This window comes from Coturnix japonica, chromosome 3 (genome assembly GCF_001577835.2).
Source record: "Coturnix japonica isolate 7356 chromosome 3, Coturnix japonica 2.1, whole genome shotgun sequence".
NCBI lineage: Eukaryota > Metazoa > Chordata > Aves > Galliformes > Phasianidae > Coturnix > Coturnix japonica.
The window spans coordinates 20,869,178-20,893,846 of NC_029518.1; the positions used below are offsets into that span (position 1 = coordinate 20,869,178).

The window sequence follows — 24,669 nt, forward strand, 5'->3', positions numbered from 1 at the left end:
GCTACATATTCTTTGAAGAGAGTAATCAGTGCCCACATTTACGGGACAGTTACACCATGGAAGTTCTTTTTTATGTGCATATATTGTATTATATTATATTTTTGGCAATAACAGCACCTTAGCTACTCTGCTTGGTATGATACTGACTTTATGGCTTAGCAACTGTTTGTTCTTTTTCTAGCCATGGGGTAGAAACCCAGAACAGGTACCCCAGGAGAGACAAAGATTCCTGACCTTAACTGTAGGTGGCATTCTTCATCTGTTCATCTGAGTTATAGCTTAGGAAACAAGGACAATTGAGTAATTTTCATGTACACTTGATTAATGTTATCAGTTCTTTTCTAAGTTTAATTAAATTGTACTTCTTGTTGGAAGGAATTTGGATTCATAAAATCTGAAGTTGCATAACTGTGTTACCTGGAAAGATTAAAACAATACTCTGCTGTTCTTGCCCTAAAAGCCAAGGAAATGACATGTATTTGAATGATCTGGAGTGTTTCCAGACAAATACTTCTGTAATGTGCTATGAAGAAGAGATTTAATGCTCAAAGGTTTAGACATGGTCTAGAGACAATTTCCAATTACCTTGCAGCAACAGTGAGTAAATACAGTTACATTAAAAAAATAAAAAATCAGTATTATCTTTAGCAAAATCTCAAATAATTTACTTTACTGAGAGTGTTTCAGCATATCTAGAATTTTTCCTGTGTCCTTGGTTACTTCAGAGAGCTCTGCAGCCTTCCAGCAGCTTTGGAATTGTCAGAGGATGAAGAGTAAATTTTCTGCTTTCTTCAATGTAGCAAAAAATCCAGTGAGCTTGAAAAAGAGGAGTCACGCTCAGATAGAGCCAGTCTGAACTACAAGTAAGCAAGTTATCTTTGAGTATCTCATGCAGCTCTGAGTACATTCTGCTCTCTAAGCTTTTCCATCCCTGATCCGTTTGCTAATGTAGTGCCATCAGTGATATTAGATTGTGTTCATCTTTCATGATGCAGGCAAGCATCCACAGAAGAGTAGACTAAGGGCATGGGATTCGTTTCTCTTTGTGATATGGGAGAGTAGACAACTTTTAATCCTGCAAATAAATCTTCCAAATGGAAATGCAATTCAATTAAATTATTCATTTCCCTTCTCAGCTTAATCAAAGATTAAACTACAAGAAATACGTACTTATGCCAGATAACTGAAAACAGATGGCTAAGATTCATTTTCTTCATTGGGGAAATTGGTGGGTCAAAGACACCAAGTCCCTCAAGATTAGGCTTCCTTTTATTTATTTATTTTTATTTTAATAATAAAAATAATGAAAGGTCTTAGTTTATGATTAACTCATTTTCTTTCAATATTTTTATTTCTGTCATGACAGTGAGGCACAGTCAGGACTGTTAAATGAGCTGAAATATCCACATGGCCGAGAGGGTTATGGGAAACATTTCACAGGGATTTAGTAACATTTCCACTTTTCTTTTTCTCTGAAAGATGTATTATCAAAATGTTAACTTCACCCTTCAATATGAATTGAGTTGAAAATCAATAATCTTTATTCAAGGGGAAATACTCAGATAAAGTCTACAGTTTAGATATTTGGAAGCATTGTTTTATTTTCTATGTAGACGAATAAGTGATTCAAAGACAAAATGATTTGCAACACTCCTTTCTAGGAGCCGTAGCTAGACAGCACTTCTTTACCAGGTGTAGCTTTTCTGAGGATGGAAAACTAGTGCTGTTGTCCTCCCCTCCATCCCAGTTTCCCATGGTTACTGCTTGGTGCAGCATGCCTTCTCTGTTCAGTGACAGAGACGAGGTAATGAATGTTATCTCTCCCATCCACAGTGTTGCCAGCTTCAGCCTTTGATAAGAAGAGGAGAAATATAGATGAGTCCCCATAATGAAAGCTGTGAAAGAGATGAAAACCCTGTATAATGCTGGATAGTAGTATCTTAGATACTCTTCTTTTTTTGTTGTTGTTGTTAAAATGGTATATTAGGATATGGGAAAATTGTATCAATTTATTTTTCCTGTTTATTGTTTGTTTTGTTTTCACCTGCTAAGTAAAATTTAAATACAAAAATTTGAAGGATTTGTATCTCAGGGAGATGACTCAATGAATGTTTCAAAAGGAACTGTGTCCACTCATACCATGTGAAGGGCTAGCCTACTCCAAAAGGAAAACACAGTGCAAATACAGTGTACAAGTAAATAGTGTTGGAGGCTGTCCTGGACTTGCTGCTGACTACATCATAATATTTCAGAGATTTTGCTTATATCAACAGTATTTATGATATTTTACCATAACTGGTGGATAGAAAATGATTTGTTAAAGCTGGTTCTGTATACCTGTGACTGTATTACTCTGCAAAATCCTGACCAGGTCAAAACTCAAAACAAGGCCCCTAAAAAGTCTTGAGCCCAACCTGGCTTAAACTTAAGAATTATTTATATCATCTCAACCTTGCTTGTCTGGGTTTTGAAAAGGATCAACACATCAAGTTCTTGAGTTTCAGGCTTTTTTTTTTTAACTTTCAAATTGCTCCGATGTTAATGAGGTTTTTAGTTGCACAGGTGATAGAGATAAGCAGCTGCATTCTGCATGAGGGAACACACCAAGATTACATAAAGTATTCTCTAGTATATTTTACAGCTCCCTTTATGTTCTCACGTCTGGAAAATATGCTTCATGTTGACAGTTTAACTAGAATACCATGAACTGAAGCATGCAACAGGTTTCTAGGTTTCAGATTCAGCAGAGAGAAAAAAATAAAACAGCTTTGTTTTTTATAAACATTAGTCATTGTGGTATTAACTAAATCCTACAACTCAAGCTGTGTCAGATATATGTGTATTTACACAGGCTTCTGTAATCAAGCAGTGGGTAAATAATTCCCTTGCTACCTTACTAGCACACTGCATGCTGCCATGTAGGCACAGCATATTCAAAATACACATTCATAAACTTACATTCTATAGTGCAATATTTTTTTTCTCTTTACTGAACATACACCTGATGTGGTGCTCCAGATGATGTTATGCACACTACAACTCTGCAACAAAACTGAGGCTGACAGCATCCCAGCCATGCTGGCTACCTGGGTACATGAGCAGCAGTATCTGTAATTGGCTGGCAACTTTGCCAATTATTTCGATAGATTTAAAACTGCCCCATGTCTTTTCCCATAAACGATAATGGGATGCAAAATCCAGCTTTACTGGGTATAGCTAGATCTCTTCTTGCTCATATCCTTTGAAGTTACTTTGATAGATAACCTAAGGGTAGATGTCTGGTTATAAAACTTTTTCATTCTGCACACAGTGGAACGGACACAAGACAGTCTTGAAGCTGTAGCAGCACAGGGACTGAACTGAAACAAGAAGGCAGCTGCATTTCATGTTCTGTGCCATGGAAGTGTGGAATCTGATTCTCATGGGTTACTGTAACAATTAGTTTCATAAATCCCTTTTCTCTGGTTTAATTAATCAAGGGATATGGGTAAAGCAGAGAAAACCATATAGTCCGAAGAGAAATAGTCAGAGAAAAAATCTTCATCACATTGTGGATTTAATAATGAGAAGCTTTAGGAGGCTAACCTGAACCACATCTTTGAAAATCATGCACTGATTTTCCCAAATGGAATTCATTCTGTGCTTTGGAAGAGTGCCTTGGAAAATGAAGTCCACAATGGCTCTTGTAACATGTGGACAGTGCGTGGGCATATATTCCCATATCATGAAAACGGATTGTGTGTTTTCCCACTCTAGAACCCGACCTAATGCAGAATGACTGATTGATTCATCTTTTTGGACTGTCAAAATACTCACTGTAAACTCAGTACACCGCTTACCCTAAGTACATTGCAGCAGAGGGTACAATCCAAGGAACACAGTTTCTTTTCCCTTGATCTGTTGTTTTTTCCTTCTCAGTAATTTACTTCTATTGTAAACTGAAGTGCTTATATCAATACTTAATCAAATAATTCCCCTCACAGACCACTGCTAATAAACTTGACACAGGGAAGAGAGGGTGTTCAAGCGCAGCCAATTAGTATTTTCTGTCATAAAACTGCAATAGCAACAATACCGAACACTGAATAACAGCAAAGAGAAATAAAATACTTGTGAAGAGAGTATCAAATCAATGAGCATCACTTGGAAGCAGACCAATTGAAGACAAAAAACATGGGGAAAGGGATGGTATGCAGGACTCACGGACACAGTGATGCACCCAATAGCATTAGCTGAAAGGTGGAAGCCCACTCAGCAGATTAGAGATGTTACTTCTGTCACATGGTTCAGTGGTGGACAGAATACTTACAGAATTCAAAGTTTTGGGGTTTTAAGGCATTTTACAGAAAGTGTGTTAAGAAGGTTCAGCAATGTCTCAAATAGGTTGCTCTGAAAGTATTGCCTGCTGTTTTTATCTTCTATGGAAACTACAACAAAGAACTTACTAAGATCTAAGGAGTTTTCAAATAATTTCTTCAAACAATGACATACTGAACATACTTCTTTTTTTTTTTTTTTTCCCCTCCTTTGAGCATGGAAAAAAAGTCTTTGAAAAGCTTATATAATGTGCAGCTCTGAATGTGTATCTTAACTAATGAAACCCCAAGGGATACAGAATGGAGCTCATATCACAAGAGCAATTCTAAGGCCCAGAAACCTATTATTTTGTTATAATTAATATGGAAATACTAGTGTTCATCACAGTATATTAATTAGCAGCATTTTTACTGTATCACCACTGGAATGCATCAATATCCATTAAGCAACTCACAAAACCTTTATTTTTGCAGCATGGAAGATGCTCATCTCAGGAGCCAAGGTAATATTGCTGCCTGGAAAGGAAGGTGCTTGGAATGTTAGAAAAAATGAGGATGTCAGCTTTAGGTTCATCTGCACAACAGCTTATTTGATATTGAAAAATCATGCATTCCACATATTCTGAAGGGAGAAAGAACCCACTTACGTCAGTTACTCTCCATTTACCAGTACAATAATAAAAAATTCTAAAATGGGGGAAGTGTTTCCAGATCTCTCGTTAGGAATTTGAAATACCTGCTGACAACAACTGCTGTTTCTTTTTCCTGCTCCTTCAGTAATTATCACTCAGACTGAAAAGAAATGACAGCTGTGGTTTTGTCATCAGAAAAGTAAACAGCCATAACCCAGAAATGATATGGAAAACAAATGTTCATAAATATATCATTTTCAAATTTTAGTGGTTCACTTTTCTTTCTGATATTAATTTAATGCAGATTACAGTTATCTAATTATTATAATGGAATCAAAAATGATATAATATGAAGGCAGATAATTTTTATGTGAACAAATATATAGACAACATTACAAGGTTTGGCAAGAGCACATCATTAAGCCCAAGGTAAGGAAAGCAAATTGAAATGCAGAAAAGTAAATGAAGCTTTAGCAAAAGTATGCGGTGGAAAAAAAGTATATGAAAGAAAAGTTCAGGGGAAAAAAAACAACAAAAGAAAAAAAAATAAGAGGAAGTTGCTTAAAGAGAATGGGAAAGAAAAAAGATAAATAAGGAAAAGGCTGTTGAAAAGGTTGGAGCGTAAAATATCATATTCCACCTTCAGTGGAAACCAATCTAATGGCTACTTTTTTATAGGTGGAAGGGTAAACACTCTGACTAAAACACTCTGGATTCCAAACAGCATTGCCAATGCAAATATCACCAGGAAACATAAGCCGTGAACAACTGCCCCATAGTTAATTCTGTTGTTCTGACTTTTACAGGAATAAAATACTGTACATGTTGTTCAGTAACGTTATACCTGAGCCATGCATATGGATAGGTTTTCTAGATAGCCCCAGTGCATGCAGGGGCTGCTTGGCCCAGACAGGGGCCTGCCCACCACAGGCCTCATGGGCTCTATGGTTACCATTCATTAAGCTCTTAAGATAGGGTATCTTCAAAGTTTTGTATTTTACCTTTGACATACAGAAAACCTACACTGCTTTGTGTGTGTGCCAGTGTTTCTTCACAGCTAAGGATAAACTCACAGTTTCAATCTCAGCAACTTCTTGTACAGGACCAAATCTGATCTAGCTGAATGACCTTTGCCCTTGCATCTCTATGCCTGTGGTTAAAACAAACTGTTTGTGATCAAGTTGCTCCGCTGCTTTCAACAGTTTACCACAAAATATCATCTGAGAACCTGTGAGAAATGTGAGGAATTTGATCTGGCCTTCCTCGGGTCAGTTAGACGTGGCATGTTCACTGAGTAGCGTCTGCTCCATGAAAAATGTGCCCAAGCTCCACCAAACCTCCCAGTGTCTGCAGGGGGTGGACACAACCACCTTCTGAAGGCCCTCTGACTTGGTATTTTTCTGGTTGATGCCTTCTGCCTCTTGCTGAGGGAAGAGGTAGCTATAGGCAGTTCTTAGAGGTGATAGACTCTGCATGGTGTCCCCAAGTGTACACCTGAGATTACCTGCACTTGTTCTTTCCTGGGATGGCTTTATTTGGTACCATCACCAGTTTACGTGCCCGCTCCTCATCAAATGAGCATGATCACGTATTTACAGTCAAAGCAGTCCAAAGCAGAAATCACATTAAGCAAACCTGGCTGACACTGGGATGTGTTCGGTCCCAGCAGCCTGTCTGGTAGCACTCATGAACCATGTTGCTTTCCTAACAAAGACTGCTCCCATCCCTAGGAACTGCCAGCACTACTGGGAGTGTCAAAAGATAAAGTGAAGAAAAAGCTGCTTTAGGTACAGAATTTCACTGAGCTTGGATAAAGGTTATTTTCCCTTCTACCCTATTATAAAAAATCCTCTTTTCTGAAGAATTGCTATGGCTTCTCCAAGCCCTTAATATGCTCAGAATTCTAATTATTTGGGGAGGAAAAGATGAAATACTTTAGTGTCATGTTTCCACTGATTTAAAGAAAAGCTTACTTGAATATTCTTCCTTTAATGTATAAAGGAGAGGTAACATCATTTTCAAGCTCTTTTCATGGATGAATGCAGTATATACTGAATTCATGTCAAGAAGAAATATTTCTCCCTTTTTCCTCACCAATTCATTTTGTAATGAAATGGCAGAGTTGACCCTTATTAAAATTCCTGAGTTCATGGCACACTTTTCAAAAGTGAAAGTTTGTTTTAAAATGAACATATCTCAACTTGATCATTGTCTTTTATGTATTTGAAAAAGCAGTCCGTGTATGTGTTTACAAGCAATGACTGTGCTATTGATCATACAGAACCACTCATGTTAGTAGTCTTGAAATGGAAATTAGTCCAAACTTGGAAATACTCAGATAGAATATCTATTTACTTAGTAAGTATGGTTAACTGTGATGGCATTGTAAGGTTCATGTACTGTTTGGTATTTTTTTCCCTCAACAAGCAATATCCAGCCATCTCAGCTATTGCAGGGAGGGAGCAAATTTCTGCTGACATCAACAAATTCAAATATTGCTTAAGTTTCCCCAAACTACAACCTTTGACCCCAAGAGGTTTATTTTCTATGATATAAATAAGTGAAATAATTATGATGTTAAATGTATGAAGGCAGATATTACAGTTTAAACAAAATATTTATATTTGCTATAAGCATGAAAAGAACAACAGATAACATCATGAGCTTGAACTAATCAGAGAAATCAAGTGCAGCTAACATTTAAAATGTTATGCAAACATTGCATATTAGCTTCAGTGTCTTTTAAAGTAATAAAGCTGGAAGGTGGGGTATAATTCAATTTATATGAGTAGACATCAGCTATTTTATGATGGAAAAGCCAAACAGATTTTTTTTTCCTCCTTTTTCCCTGTCCTCTTAAGAATGAAAAACATACAAGTGACATTTTAAAAGTTAACCTGTGCTAATGCTATGAACATAGCGAACATCAGAGTGTTGGAATTAAAATACATGTGTGCATAAATAAATTGATGCTAAGTGTAAAAATGAAGTGCAAAATAACAGCAGGACACACTGAGCAGCAGTTTGAAAAGGGACACCAAGATCCCTGATGTTTTTCGTTTGTGTTAGAATATATGGGCAACAATTCATGAATTTTTGCTCCAGCTACTTGATTACTGTTTCTTTCTTTCATTAGTTTTACAATGCCTTCATTAATAGGTAAGAATTCTACTTCTTGATCTATTCTTTTTTTTTAAACTAAGAAATGTAGACTACCATAAAAACAAAATCCCTGAGTTTAAAGAAGACCTATTTGAGAGTGAATTTAAGTCAGAAATTCAAGAGCCTAGGAGTAATGATCTCCAGGTGGCAACTTCCAAATCATTCTGCCTGTACTCCATGAGAAGCTAGTTGTTGCTTCTTTCTCCTTACGGAGCTGCCTGACAGTAAGTACTTCCAACAGTGAAAATGTAGAGAAAATTCTCCTGAGAACTCCTGACAGAAAAACAAGGTGTGCCTCAAATGGAAAGCTTAAACATTTTTAATGGCAGAGATTTTGCAAAAAAATTGCTGTTATAAGCCAACAGTTCGGTAGCATTTTTAAGATCAGGAAATCCTTCTCTACAATGGATACTTTGTAATGCCAACAGACAGATCCAAAATTACACTGTGACTCATTCATCAGGCATTCAAACATTTTTATTTTCTTCAAATGTCTGGAGTTTGAATCATCCAAATCTCCATCAAAAGAAGAAGCAAGCAAGAACTTTCTCCTTTCTGATGAGATGTTTTGACAAGAGGCTGTGTCTTTCACCAGCAAATGCAGCAAAGCGTGGCATTCATAGGTCAGTAACAGCAATCTGCAGTGCTTGCAGTCTCCTGAGCACTAATCAAGCTGCTAACCAACTTGTCTCTACAGATTTTTACCTCTAATAGAGCCTTTCAAAGAACAAAAACACTTTGGCTGTGGTACGGTACATGTACATCATAATGAGTTTGTACAAAGTGTATACTGCTGAAATTAATCTGTTTAGACAAGTTCCTCATCTGATTCACAGCTTAAGTAATATACTCTGAAAAGGTTTCAGCAGGATTTTCTTAATTTCCTGTGTTGCTTCTATTCAGGCATTGCCGATGTTCATTTTCTTTGGTCAAGTACAGGAACAGCAAGGATCTTTGATGCTGACATTCACAAAACCCCATAAATTGCTTTCCAAAGTGATTTAATTCCCCATTCTATTGTAGAAAGTGTAAAAAATGTGTTCATGGAGGTGCATAAATATTCACTGCATGGGTATGTAAAAAGTCAGTGCTCACTTGTGAAATCTCACTAGCAACACTTGAGGATTATTTTTTAAATTCTTGATTATAGCTGTGAAGTTCTTTTAGTCTCTTATTTTGCTTACCCATTGCACTGTTCATTACTGAGTACTTTTTGCCTGAGAGTAGTGAAAAACAGAACCGTGGGTAGATGAATTTTGTCTTGTCTCTCTTGATTTTATTTTTTACCTGGGATTGGATTCTGATCATAAACTTAAAAAGTTACTACATACAGTGAGTCTAAAATTAATACAAGTTCTATGTCCCAGCCAGCGGGCTGTGCAGGCATGTACCATATTCATATACACCCATGTACATCATGTACCCCAGGTATAACAGCATCATTACATCCACTCCACCAAACTGACAAAAGCTCAATAATCAAGAACTATGAAACATCTAGGCTCTTACCTGCATGCCAAAGGAAGCAAATTAACTGCTTAGGTGGTTACAGTTTATTCACGTGGCTCTCCTTGAAACCAAATATAACACCTCACATTTTAGACTCTGATCCTACAGGCTCCTGCAAGTCCCTGAAGGACTGCCTGATTTCACTGCAAAGAGCAGTTCCATTCAGTGACTGACACAGAGCTGATAATGAGAGTAAAGCAAACAAATGTGTGCTTGATTAAGTCTTTAAAGTTGATATTTCTGAAACTGAGGTATTCAACAGATTTGTTTAGACCTGATAATAACTTGGACTTTATTTCAGTGGTTATTCATTTTTTAGTTTCTTCATTGCAACAGTGGTTCCATAGCTATCTGATACAAGCCTAACAAAGAAAAATGACCTAGAATTAGATAGTTATTTTGAAAGTAGGTTGCATATTTGATTAGAAAGAATCCATTTAAAGTTTTAGTGCACACATAAAGAAAAAACTGTAATGGGGAAATTGTAGTGCAACCAGACAGAGAAACACCCAGTTGCTCACACAGCCTGGGAGCTCATTATTTTCAAACACAGCAGTGGCACAAGAAAGAATACCTGAGATTCCAGCCTTGGCTTTTCAAGATTTCAAGCACTCAGACTTTAAAAGCCTTTTGAATAGAAAGTACAGACTCTCCACATTTTTTTTTAATACTCACTTCTAATTTTTTACAAAGCAAGCTCTCAACTGCTATGAAGATGGGCGTAAACCATTGTCTGTTAATTGAACAGGTTATGTTCAGTTCACCAAGCACTGTTAATCTCATTCCCACAACTGGTGTCTATCTGACTGTAGTAAGATTTTTAGGGGGCAACATATTTGAGTTCATACCTAAAATCAGAAGCTTTTTTTTTTTTTTTTAAATTCTGTCAATTATAGTTGTATCGAAAATAAACATTTATCTCTGCAGAGTAGACCTACCACATTTAATGTGCTATAAATTAGAACATAAAAAAGTGCTCTACTTTATTCCTCATTAGGCTACCAATCCAGCAGAATTACCTTTTCAGATCTGGAGATGTATTTTTGCCATAGTATTTCCAGTTTTTGTTCTCTGTTCAAGCTGGAACATACCAATATAAGAACTGCCAACTGGAAAAAAAAATGGTGAGGCAACGGATTTGCTAAGGTCTGGGTTGCACCATGCAACCAGAAACCCCATGGAGAATGTTTTAATTACTGTTTCTGGAATAATTTGTCCTTACTACTCTGGTAGTTTTATCAAACAGAGCTAATCCAGCTGTAGCCTTTACTGACACTCACAATAAGTGATTTCTGAAGGTAAGTCATGACTGCAGGCAAAATCCTGACCTCCTTCACTCGCTGAAACACTGTGATTTCAGTGAACAGAATGTGTGAGATAGTTTATATTTGTTTTTAATATATTTAAAAGTATTAAATGGTAAAGTAGGTTCACACTCCTGCTTTAGATACTGGTGTCATTCAGCATCAGGCAACATTTCAACTTTCAAAGGAAAGTTGCAACCAATAAAAGTTGTTACTACCTGCCAATAACTTGCAGAGAAAAATGACCATTTCCACTCTATTATCTGTTTAACATTTATCAGGGTGCAGCTTTTCTTTTGAGTGCCTTTGTAAAGTCCACACTGTTATGAATACTCATACAACAGCAGACTGAATCTTGGTTCAGGGAATTGACCTGTAAGACACAAGCTTTCCTGGAACAACAGAGCCATTAGTATAGCAGTCTGTCTTAGACAGCTAATGAATGGCTGTCACAGCACAATAAACTTACTTTGAATGAGAAACAACTCTGAAACACCACTCCAGTGGAAACTAACCATGAAGTCTGCACAAAAGTAAAGCAAAGAAACAACTTTCTGGGAGGGAGCTCAGGCTATCACTGATAGCCTCACATGTCTCACATTTCCTCTTTCAGCCCTGTGGATCACATAAAGGAAAGAAAATACTATTAATGCCTCTCTGCAATCCACCAGTCACAAGACTGTTGGTGGCACAGAGTGATAAGTTTGACTTTGAAGCAAAAAGTATAATTAGTATCCCCAAGTACAGTTCAAGACAAACAGAGAGTCCAGAAACGTTATTATGAAATGCTCTCCAAGCATTTTGTCCTCATTTTCTGGAACCCTATACATAATATGAAAACCCACATGGTAATGACCGAGAAGCAAAGTAAGAGTTTAACTTTTCAGGGCCTTTGCTCAACAGGAAATTTTTAATGCAACATAGATTTACATTTACTCTGTGGCTATGAAGAGTGAGCTCTTTCCTGGAAGATGTTGGCAATTTCTTTGGCCAAAAAGAATAGACAGCAATATCAGCTAGAAATTGCTCTGAGGCACTCCAGACAGCACTCCCTCTGACTTACCAGTCATTCAGCTTCAGTGATACTCAAAGGAAACTTCTTCAGAGATGCAGAAATGGCAAACCTAAACGGGAGATAGCTCCATCCAGATCCCACAAAAGGCATGTTAAGAGTTCTGATGCTGGCATAAGCAAATGGCAACAGGTTTCCTGGCTTAGAGAGACTAAGAAGATAACCAGAGAACTATGAAGAATCAAAACCACATACTCATAAACAAGTGATCAGTCTTTTATGGAATGAGGTGATTATGAAAGAAAGCTGTATCCTGTCCTGCATTTTAACCAAACTCACTTCAAAATCCTGCCAGAGCATTTCAGAAGCAGTCATGATAGGTTCTGATCCCCTCTAGACTTAGTCTGTGTAGGTTGGTGGTGTCAGAATCACCCAGAGGCTGCTGGCACCTTCATGTCTGTGATGCATCTGTCTATTGCAATACCCAGCAAACCAAACATACTCAGGTGAACAAATGAAACAAATAAAAGCCAGGAGAGTTGGAAGAAAAATATTTCAGCTTGCCAGGCAGAAAAACATAGCAAATATGTGATAGAACTTCAGTGATAGAACTTCAGAAACAGTCACACTTCGGGAAAAGAAAAACACCACCATGCTGTTGCAGTTTTTCTTTGCACCCAGTTACAAAGGCACTGAACTACTTGTACAATAAGTGTCAGTAATTGCAAAGCAAATATATCCTGTAATCATGCTCTACATCTCTGTTTCCTCTGTGAATCTCAAAGTACTCTATGAAGGAAGAGAAACATTGCTGTTCCTATTTGAAGAGGATGATTCCCAGTTCACAGATTTAGTTACCACACCACACAGTCCCCCCAGGAAGCAGTAACATTTCTCAGTTCATCTCCAGCTACGAAGAGGACCAGCTCAGAGCTGCATTTTAACCACATACGCCAGAAAAAGAAACACAAGCCTTGAAGAGTTTTGTTTTAGGTTGCATCTCTACAGGACTTGTGAAGACGAGAGAAAATCTCTCTTGTAGATACACATAGCCCAAACACCTGCATATTCTTTTGGATTTATTTCATGAAGTGATTTTTCTTCCCATTCTGCCTAGCAGCACATCTTTCTGGCAACTGGAAATGGTTAGAAAGCAGCAGGAAAATGGGGGTGGGAAGGAGGCAAGGGAAAAAGAGAATATTTTCATGCGGCTTTAAATATTTTCCAGATTTGAGTTTTCAGAGTTGGGGGAGGAAAAGGGGGAGCCTGTTTTTCTAAAAAAGCATGGGAATCCAAAAGTCAAAATCTTTAAATTTCCAAATGCCAAAATTCAATGGTGCTAAGTCAAACCAGATGTTTCATTTTGTTTTTGCATTTAAAAATGGATTCGTGTTTTAATATTGTCGTTCCATACCAAATACTTTGTTTTAAAACGTGCTATAAAGCACTAAATTTTCCTCCTCCTTGACTATTTTTAAAGCAGCATCCCCAGAGAAGTTTCAACAGGAGAAAAGAAGGGACATTATGACCTCCCCTACCTCCGAGATTGACTCTAACCTGCCTATGCAAGCAGCTTACCCTGTTGTCTTCATTATGCTGTGCTCAAAAAGAGATCTACTGAAGAAGGTGGTAAATATTCCCTATTGGATATGATAAGATGAGATAATGAATTAAGGACACAGAAAACATTACAGTTAACTGCTTGTAATTTACAGGAAAAGAGCGGGATATAAAGCTAAGGGAGAGAGGAAAAGTTTCATCTTGCAATTTGGAATAGTGTATTTCTTGTCATTTTGTAGCTTCGAAGTATCTCTATTTTGTATTATTTTTTCCAATCAAGTTTCTCATTACATGCTTTTTATAGTCAATACAAATCATTTTGCATATTAGTAGCAGTGTTTTCTTTTGAGAGATATTATACGACTGAGAGAACCTTATAATAGTACATACAAATATACATATCAAGTATATGCAAATGTGCATACTGCTGTATTTTCATTTTTATTATATTTTAATACAGTATGCCTCTAATACAAAGAGAAATAAATGCCTTTGCTGAAGACTGACTTTCCACCACTTAACCATCTTAAGTATTTAAAATGGTGCTATGTGAATGATGCTGTTGACACATTTACAAAGAAGTGTAAAATCTGCTATAAATTTTGAAACTAATAGTCTGGCCTCTGCAAACCAATGCCTTTGTAATGATTCCTACAGCACCAAAGAAACGTTTATGCAAATATGCCCACTGAGATGAGAGTGAAAGACAGGAGAAGGCAGCTAAAGGGATTTTTTTTTGGTTCAACAGATAAGGGCAATATGAAAGGAAGAAAAATGCAGTTGCAAAAATATGGACTTAACAGTGTGGATCCTGTATGATAGGAAGGAGTGAAGAATGAGAGAAAGGAACACATGCCTGAGAATTCAGGCAGAAAAATGCTGGAACTGCTTTGCAAGTGACAGAAATAGTTTCTGTATGCTATATTTATCTTTAGCAAAGTATGTCTAAACAGCATGGAAAGGCCCAGGGTCAGGCTTTTAAAATACAGAAGGTGTAGATAAGATGCGTTGGGTGCAAAGGGAAGTGTATAATCTGCCATCTCACTTCCACTGAAAATGAGGAGGTGAGCAACCCATTTTAACTTTAAAAATTCAGCCTCCACCTCTGTATACAGACAGACTGTACGTGAGGGAATAGTGCTTCCTCTTTAAAATGTTTCTCCATAAACCCTCAAAGAGCTGTAGTATAAAAGAGCTCTTTGGTGGAGTCCAGAGGGCTGCAGGAGCAGAGCATTGCAGCAGGACTTCACTTCGTTCCATTATTACCTTTACCCACCCTCATCTGTCCCTTTATAACACTGCATAAGAAATTAAAAGCATAAAGTTATGTTTCTTTGTAGCTGGTCTGGGGCTGTGATTTCAAGGGCAATAAGAAATCCTGTGGCTTTCATAAAGGGCAAATTTTGTTCTCTCTGGCCCTTAGTCACATACCACATGCAGAGTTTTGGGCAATATTTTATAATCCTCTATGAATTACCATGAAACACTTCCTCAGGGCAGCCCACACAGGCTGAAAAAACTCCTGTTCCCTGTGATTGGGTCCTGATGTGTAAGCTGTCCACCTGGAAGCTCATCAAAGAGCAATGCTAGATCTTCAGTTGCCTATGAATAACACTGCTGCTTCTGCACTGGCTCCTGAATCCAGGTGCTGCCTGCAGGGTGGGTGCATCACACTTTATTCTAGAAGTTTATGGCTGATGGATGTATAGTTGCTTTTCTTTTGAGACAGGGTAAAACAATTCTGCCAAAAGGTCAAAGCAGAACAACAGTTGCAGCCCAAAAATCTCACTCTTTTGTTCCCACTTGGGTAGTCGTAGAATCATTTGAGCTGGAAGGGACCCTTAAAGGCCACCTTTGCAAGAAAGTATAGCAGCAAGGTTTTGGACTAAGGTGAGAGATGGCCTGCTAGGGTGTAATAGCAGTAGATATGGAAAAATGGAAAAGAATTTGCATACTTCAGGAAAGCTCACAAGATCCCTTAGTAAACAGAGATCTCCAGACAAATCTCCCATCTCCACTGCCAACTCTTAAATGAGGTCTGGGAAGGGGTGGATCCTGGCTTTACCCCTTCCAGTAGTTCAGGTGCACTGAATGCACCTCAGATCCCCTGGGTTGGCCATGCCTTCCCAACGTGTGCTTCAAGCCATGATTTAGCATTTCCACTGTAGCCATCCAGTCCAACTCCCTGCAGTCCCTGCAGTGAACAGGGACACCTACAGTTCAGTCACATTGCTTAGGGACCTCCCAGGCTGACCTTGAATGTCTCCAAGGATGGGCACCTGTAACATCTCTTGGCAACCTGTTCCAGTGCCTGACTACCCTTATCACAAAAAGCATTTTCTTTACATCCAGACTAAAATTCAGCCTCTCTTATTATGCAAATTCAAAGTTAATCAAAACCAAGGGATTCCTAGCAAAATAAATTTAAGAGGTTGACAGAGTAAAGATACAGATCCATAGGAGAATTTTCAATCTAAGCAAACAAGCAGCTGAGGGTAAGATGGTGAGACAGAGAGCACTCAGTGTCACACAGAAAACCTGTGAGAGAGCAAAGCCCCCTGTAATCACACTGGAACCTCACTCAGTGACTCTATGCCACGTGTCACCCAACCCTTGTGCCACCATTTGATGGCCCAGGAACAAGTCTGCAGCTTACTGACCACAGTTCTCCAGCTCAGTTCTTACACTTTGGTTCAAACTTCCTTCTCCCTAAGTGAGTGCTGAGATAAATCTGTGGTAAGAAAGGTATTTTTGATCCATTAGAAAAAGTGAGGCACTGAAACAGGTTGCCCAGAGAGGTGGTGGATACCCTGTCCCTGGAGACACTTGAAGTCAGGCTGGATGGGTCTCTGAAAAACCTGATTGAGCTGTGGATGTCCCTGTTCATTGCAGGGGAGTTGGCTTTGATGGCCTTTAAGGGTCTCTTCCAGCTGAAATGATTCTATGATTCTATGATTCAATGGAATATATTCTTATGACTGTTCCATCACTGGAATTGCAGTGCTTACTAGTATTTGCAGGACACTATTTGCATTCTTTTCACTAATCACAAAATCAGTGTTCATGAGAAGGTTTGCTTTTTCCCTCAGAATCAGCATTTTGAGTTATTTTTTTGTCTCTTTAGCTTGTTCCCATTCCCTCTACTTCACAAACCCACCTTATTTTCTCTCAAACAACATACAAAGAAAGCAGCTGACTTACCACGGTTCAGCTCTCACACAAAGTAGATGCAGAGAGCCGTGGACATGAGAACTGCACCATTGGAGTAGCTGCCTGCTTGGCTGGCAGTGCCACCTCCTGCAGCCCTGGTTTTGTGCATGTGTTAGCTGGGGCTGGATGTCATCGTCACACACCGTTAGCTGCCCAAGAATTAAGCAGACTGAATTACTGTGTCCTCAAGAAATTATTGCTTCTTGACAGGCCCTTTGTTCTGATATCAGCCTCTGTTTTACTTTAACTTGGCCACTGAAGAATGTCTCACAGCATTTCAGCATTCTCAGAGCTGTCTGAGTGGAGCTGGTGATTAACAGCATATTCTGGGATAACTAGTGATCCACACTGGGTGCTCAGTCCTCAGAATCTGCTACATTTAGAAAATGTGGTGAAAAATGGGGCCTTTGTAAACTTTCTCCTAAGATTTTGAAGCATGTTTGCTTGCAGCATTTGTGGTAATCAAGTCCATTATCCCTGTGCTGGTTCCCTGAGCTATGTCTTGGCACCTGCATGCAGACATTATATAAATACATACGTAGCAGATTTTCAGGCTGCTCGGGACTGGACTAACCATTGCTTTTTCTTCCTGGCAATCTCTTCTGAAGTGAATTTATTGGCACAAATATCCTTCAACTAAAACAAGTCTGAAGAGGCTCTTATAGAAGTCTTTTGAACTGGTATTGTGTAAAATCTTGCTTGGAGCCCATTTCCCTGAGGTACAGACATCTGATCAAGGAATGTGCTGGAGCACTCACATCCTGCAAACACACACTCAGCTTCATGGCTTCACGCTTTTCTGTGATAACAAATATTTGCAGAGGATTGGTATTTCAGAATGCCACTCCCCCACTATAAAACCACTCGTGCTCCCACTTCAACCCTCTCCTTACTGTTTTTTTCGATGGCCAAATTCCCATCCTGAAAGAGACAGAGTAAACCACCCCCTGAAACACCTCACAAGGAGATGAGATGCTGGGATCTCAGTGCTAGGGACAGCTGGGGCACTCCTGATGGACCATGGTCCCACTACAGCAGCAGCAGCTTCTCCCCACTCCTGCTGGGGAAGCAAACAGGCCCAGTTTTTGGTCTACTCCACATCTGGTTGGCAGTGCTGATGTCTGGCACTGACTCTGCATGGATATTTGCAGTCTGTCGAGTGGTTTGATGAACATGTCAATATCATGGTCAAGCACGTCAGCTTTCATTTCAAGTAGTGTTGCCAAAGTATGTTTTTTATTTAAAGTGAGGCTGTTTTGAAACTCCCTTTCATTCTTCCATGATGTCTCATGGCTTACTGAAACTCATTTTTGGAAGGGCTTTACAGCTCACCCTGTGCTCCTGTTGGGCTGCCCAGGGAACCTTGATCATGCTCCAGCACAGGCAAGCTGCATGGCCCTTGCCACTCCTCCTTGCTTGCATGAAAACACCCTGACACCACCTGTGTTTAGCAGTGGTTAGAAAATAACTGGGTTCAGACTTCAATCCTGCTGGAAAGGAGTGGGCAGGATCTGAGCAGCATAAGAGCATTCCCTCAACAAGGGAGTCATTACAGCACTGTCCCAGAACTGCTAAAGTAAGGGCTGGCCTCCAGGAGGCTGTATGCTGGTACAGATGAGGAGACTCAGGAAAGCTAATCCTTATTAACCTTTAAAGTGGATTGGTTAAACTAAATTAAACTCCCACTTAGATGCTTTTACTCATCAAAATGGAATAAGCACTTGCAGCCACAGTGATTTATTTAACATTGTCCATAGGGCAGTTTAATTCAATTTAATTAATTCATTTTGGAATTTACCCCTCTAATTAAATACAAGTTTACTTTCTAGCTGTCAGATTTGTCGACAACCCTAAATGAATAGCTCTTAAAACAAGATCGTCTGTTTTGCTCACTAAGAAATGGAAGATGTGAAAGGGGCTGTAAGAAGAGCTGGTACAAGACAGTGCTTGGCTTTCTTTTAAATTACAGTCCATTCTATGATACATCACATTCTTTTATATTGCTGCTTTGAATTTCTGAGTAAGAATCTGAGATGCAATTAAATGATAACAATGTCTCCTGGTTCAGTAAAGAATCATCCAGTTTCTGTAGACCTGTACTGAATTAAAGCCTATAAAAAGCAAGACCAATAACATTCCCTTAGAGATATGTGTTATAAATGGAGCCTGCTCGTCCCCGGGCTCTATTCCAGGTGCCAAGAATGAGCAGAAAGTTATATTTGTATATACACAATGAAATACCAAAGCTGTTGTTTCAGTGATCTAGCAGTAAAGTAAGAAAGAAATCCAAGACCAGTTCACTTTGGCCAGGTGCTGCTTTTCAGTGGGTTTCCCGTCTTTAAATAATTGTCACTGAACTACCCTTGCTGCTCAGTTGGATGACTAAAGACTTCAGAAAAAGAACGATGAACTGATAACACAGTGACTAATGGCTAATGAATTTATGGCACTACTGTTTATGGTCTGATGCCACAACATGTGATATTTTCATGATGCTTGAATACATTTGTGCATAGAAACCATTCAAAGCTGGTTAAAAGGCTAATGCTGAGTGGAAATTTTCAGTTTCTTGAATTGCTTTTTATTATCTGGGTAGTGCAACTAGGATACAATTCTTCAAGAGGTTATTAGGCATTATCTTAATCCAACAAAGCACTTAAGCAAAGAGCTTCAGAGCTCTTCTGTCTTCTTTAAGTCAGAGGATTCTACCGCACCTTGGTGATCCACTGCCATATGAAAGCTACCTAATGGGGGACAGCAAAATTAAATGCTTCCAGCCCAACAACAGTTAAAAATGCAGCTGCAGCATTCCAGTAATAACTTCCGGGAAATCTCAGCCCCCATAAGATGACATTGACCACAAAAATCTCCCAAGCTTAAACACTCAGAAAATTGATTGCTTCTACTTTAAAAAAAAAAAACCCCACAGTTTAGCGACAGCAGGTTTATGAAATAGATTTGTAGAAGCAGCAATGGCCAATATTGGGTGTATTTCCTCTCTGACAAGAGAGTGATATCAGCATGCGCTGTTCTCTGAAAGTCTCAGAGCACAAAACCTCGAGGGATTGTACAAAGGCATTTCTCTCAAGTCCCCTAGAAGAGTCATTAGAAGTCATCACTCTGCACAGCTATGCATGCTACATTCTCTGATTCACAGCCCCACATATTAAGTCAGTTTTCAGACTGGATATCACAACACTAGAAGCATAAGGTGCATCGAACAGTTCTGTGGATAATTGTGAAGTTTTCCATAAAGGGGCAAATCAGCTTTGGTGTAGCTACACATAGTGATATGGTTACAGTTTATCTTTGCTTAATGCATGGATGTTGCCTCAGCTTTTCCTCTCTTAAAATACCTCTCCTTGAGTTCACATGTCTTGAATTTCCTTTTCAAAGAAAGGAAGAGTCTGAGTACATGACATAGGTCGGATGTCTCCCTTCATCTGGATGACCTAAAGACCATCAGAGACTCCATAGAAGGCCTTCCTGCCTAGAGGAAGTGCTGATTCTTGTGAGGAAACTTTTCCCTAATTAGTAGGGTATCTCCATTTCTTTTCACATCAGTGCTTCTGGCCCCATATGGCCAGAAGCTTCTAAGAGCCAAGGCCAACTCCTCCTACAATTTCAACATCAACAAATACATTGATCACAACACAGGGGGCACAAGACTTGCGTGTACTACTTCATCTTTTTTTCAGGGTTTTGTCTCAGTCACCTTACAGTTTCCCTTAGCTTCTCCTTTTACTAAAATAAATAGGGATATCATACAGGATCTGAGCACAACTTACATCCTGTATTGAAGCTCCAGAACAAAAAGCTCAGAATCTTAGGCAATTCTGCAGCACTTGCAGTCTAATGAGGAATTCATTCTTCTCCTCCAGGACAATTACCTGGTTGATTGTCCTCAGCAGGAGGTGATTCGTGTGCCCATGCAGAGATGTACAGGGTGGAGAACTGGCTGTGCCTCCATAAATATTGGTCAGATGGTAAACTGCCTCTTGCTGGGTGGTATTGATTTCAGCATCTTGCCTTCCTGATTCCTCCATGGCACTGTGACAAAATTCAGATTTATCTCCACCTCCAGCATTAAGTCTTCAACAACACATGCATATGCCAAGACCAGACAGAAAAAAAAAAAAGGTGTACAACCTAAAAAGTATGTATTTCTCCTCTTTAGAGATAGCTTAGCTTCATTTTTAACAATAATTAAAGCCTGAAATGGTTAAGACGTTAACAAAGCATACACTAGTTGAAGCAAGGTTGGTAAATGAAAGCAACTCGTTTTATTAGACTTGGTGCTGTTACAAGAAACAAATGAACTCTGGTCTTCTTCACTCTTAACATCTGAATACCTTTTATTTGTTTTTCCTTTCTACAAACCATGTCTTACTTCTCCATTAATAGAAGGTCAAAGATGCAGCAGGTGAAAAGAAGCAGCAGCAGCCAGTTCCAGCAGAAATCAAGAATGATATATTCCAGTTTTCAGATTTTAAATTGTTGAGTGAAGTCTTGAATTTAAGCAGTTTTCTTAGCACATCTCAGGTCTTACCATTCAAAATATGCCTTGGTCCTTATTTCTAACTTATTGTTTTCATTTTTATAGAATGACATAGCCCACAACTTTTTTCCAACTTATTTATTTATGCCACACTTACAGAAATCAGGATCTTTCTTTGTTTATGCTATTTTTTCCAAGTTCATTATATGTCACTCCTTAAATCTCAATAATGATCTATTCTCTGGACCATTTTCACTTCAGAAAATCAAAACTGCAGTCACAAATGCTGAATGTTTAGATTCTTGTTTGGGACTGATCTACAAGTCTAGAAAACTTCTTCAGTTCTATTTGTGAAGCACGTGTAAGCACAGATGCAAAAGGAGAGAAATTATTTCAAGATACCAAGACTTAGTTGTAACCAGATCTCATGTGATTTCTTTCAACTTCAGCCAAAATTTTTGTCTTTGCTAATACCCAGGAAACTTGAAGTATTCGGCAAAATAATAGATGGAAATTCTTGACTGGCAGTTGTTTGCTTAAAAGCCAATTCAGCAAAACATAATAATAGTATGGGAAGGCATTGCCCCATGCTCATGAAAGGGCAGTTGTAGGCACTATAGAAAAATACTCACCAATCTCTAATTTACTACTTCATCTAAATCTTTCCACAAACAAAACCACAATGGGTGAATCAGAGCTTTTGCTAGGGCACATCATTAAGATCTCGTATATCCACAGGAAAATATATTCATAGGACAGATGCACCCACCAGCAGCAGGAGTGAGTCAGGTCCTGGCTCCTGTGGTCGGAAGTGGTCGGGCATTGTGGCAGCACCAGTGGGAAGGCAGGGCTGTGGGCTCTGCCTCCAGGCTCTCTGGAGGTGTGATGGAGGGCTGACTCAGAGAAAAACATGCCATCTACTGACTCGGGTTACTGCCTGCAGCACTCGGGATTTTCCCTGAAAACTCCCATTCAAAACTTCAGAAGAAACCATATTGATATACTGGCAAGGGTTCAAGAAGAACGAAAGCCATCCTACAGAAATAGAAACTGGGTCTGCTTACTTGGTGTTTTCTCTTTGTCTTATATCCCATACACTTCAGTTTTTACTACCTAAGCCACCATAAGTATCAGAGAAAATGTTCCTCAAGTGGAACTTGCTTAGTTCTATTCAGCAGTATAGTGTGATTTTGCAGTGAAATAACATTAGTTTCACAACTATGGGAACATTCTGCTAATGGCCATTGCCAGAAATAGAGCCTCTGTGACAAAATCGAAGCAAAAGTCTGTACTGTAGATACAAGTAAAAGTACCAGCCAGCATCTGATATCACTTACTCTACAGGATTTGCCCTGTCCTTCATATTAGCAGGGATACTAAGTTGCAGTTTCTATTCAGTGAGCTAAATGTATTTCTGAAATGCCCTTGAAAGTCAAAGGACAGCATGTTTTCGCAAAGCAGCATGGGGCAGCGTGAGGAGAGAAACTACAACTCCATGGTCTGCATCATTTTTTGTGCTCTAATTTCCACCCACTAGTTTCAGTGGACCTCTTTCCCAGATTTGCATTCATCTAGTTAGAGTCAGCTTCATTCTGTACATACTTTGAAAACTTTATATAATTAAATAGCTTTTAAAGGTAAGCACTGAAAACATTCTAAGAACTGAATGTTTCTGTGATACTTCTTCCTCATTGTCTGGAGAAGGAAAATACTTGGCCTTTTTTTTTGTAGGTTTGCGTGTTCCATATTCCGCTCTTGATTCCATTAGTGTTAGTTTTGAACAACTCCATTTATTTTGTTTATCTGTGTCATTAATCATATTCCTGACATTAGAAACTGGCAGCCTTTTCAGATGTCTGCTGAGCCAAACTATTCTTTGTTCCACCATCGTGCACCTAAAATGAGCACTTTCTAAAATTCGACACATTGTCTCATGGTAGCATTACCTCTCACAGGTTTCATCAGTGATTACTAATGTTGCTTTCCTCTGCAGGAGATAACAGGCCTCATTTAGATGACCTTGAAAGGATTTTTTTCTTGAGACCACAAATTGTTAGATCCATTGCACTCAATTAAAAGCTAAATCTGCACAGCAGTAATGGGCCTTCTGTTTCTGAAGCAGTGTGAAAAAAGTCTTTCTGTTTGTTTGTTGCTGAATGTGGTCCCATATATCTTCAGGGTGCTTTTCTGGCTGTGTCACTGCAAGCGCAAACTTTATATCTCAGAAGATTCAAGCAAGTAGACAGCCAGGTAAAAAAGCTGCCTGTACATCACCTAGCCTGGCTGTCTGGCAAGGTACACCTTTTTTGTTCAAAAACTGATAGAATTGTCCAGAGAATAAACCTGCACAGCCCTTGCTCTGAGCACACAGCATTTACAATTAGTCACATTCCTTGACATGCTCACTCCTGTAGTAATTCCCCTATTTTGCATCAGGAATAAAGCACAAAAGCTGCTTGTTTAAAGCACCCATTTTCCCTTCTGCTTCTGTAACTCTTCCACTGTCTGTCCCCAATGCCCATATTCTGAGATGACTTTCCAGTGCCAGGGCATGCATTCTGTCAGCAGACCAGGTTTAAAGACTTTCTCCTACACATGATAGTCTAAGACTGAGGTTACTCAATCTTGGCTGTCTTAGAAATGGAGCTATTGAGGGGGCATGAGAAGGAAGGAAACACAGAACTGTATGCTCACAGAAGGGTGCCAAGTACCTAGAAAGAGCATAGTGGCTTTGAAAAAGAGTTTTTATGCTGTCAGTGGGTCACATATTCCTAATTTTAATGGCAAAAAGGATTAGTGGTGAGAAGATTTTGTTGTCATTGCAAGCACAATGTCTTTCAACTTCCTACACCCAGCTATCTCTGAGCATCTTTTGCCAAAATTGAGGGAAGTCAGGTGGTGCAGGGACAGACAAATCCCACAGCAGTAATGATGATAAATCCAATGCTAGTGATGTGAGACTCTCCTGTGCCAGGTTGGGTGCCAGCAGCACAGCTCCTGGATAGGCCTGCTCTGGAATGGTGGGTGGCCACAGAGCAGCAGGCTGTAGGACAGATGGCCTCAGGACAGCAGGCCAGAGGACAGCAGGCCACACAGGCATCAGGGTGCAGAGGGACAGTCCACAGATCATCTGGGCAGACCCATTCCTCAACCAGCTCGCTTTCCCTTCATTGGGCACAGAAAGGTGGAAGGTTTGCTGAGGTGAATGCAGAGCAGTGCTAAACATGGCAGGGGAAGACAGGAAGAGGAGCAGGCTCTCTCCTGAGTCATTTCATCACCTTGGTCTTCTGATATGGCCTGCTATTTGTCCTACATAATGCTATCTTTTACATGGTTGTTCTGAATTTATGCTCTTCATCCTGTACCCTACAATGTGCTGCTGTTCCTGCTCCAGCAATTTGGGGCCACCTCCCCCTGTCTGCTGAAGAACTATGGATTCCTATTTCTATGAAAGTTTGCAGAACTG

General features: G+C 39.2%; 1 long non-coding RNA gene across 2 annotated transcripts in view; it reads left to right on the top strand.

Moving 5' to 3' along the window:
* The first annotated feature begins 8,543 nt into the window (after positions 1-8,543).
* LOC107311203 overlaps positions 8,544-24,669 on the top strand; it is a 36,203-nt gene continuing 20,077 nt past the window's right edge. Inside the window, exon 1 of one of the 2 annotated variants that reach the window (XR_001553930.2) lies at positions 8,544-8,733. This is a non-coding gene — a long non-coding RNA (uncharacterized LOC107311203). The remainder of the gene's footprint in view (positions 8,734-24,669) is intronic. The other variant, XR_001553929.2, reaches the window with a different exon arrangement.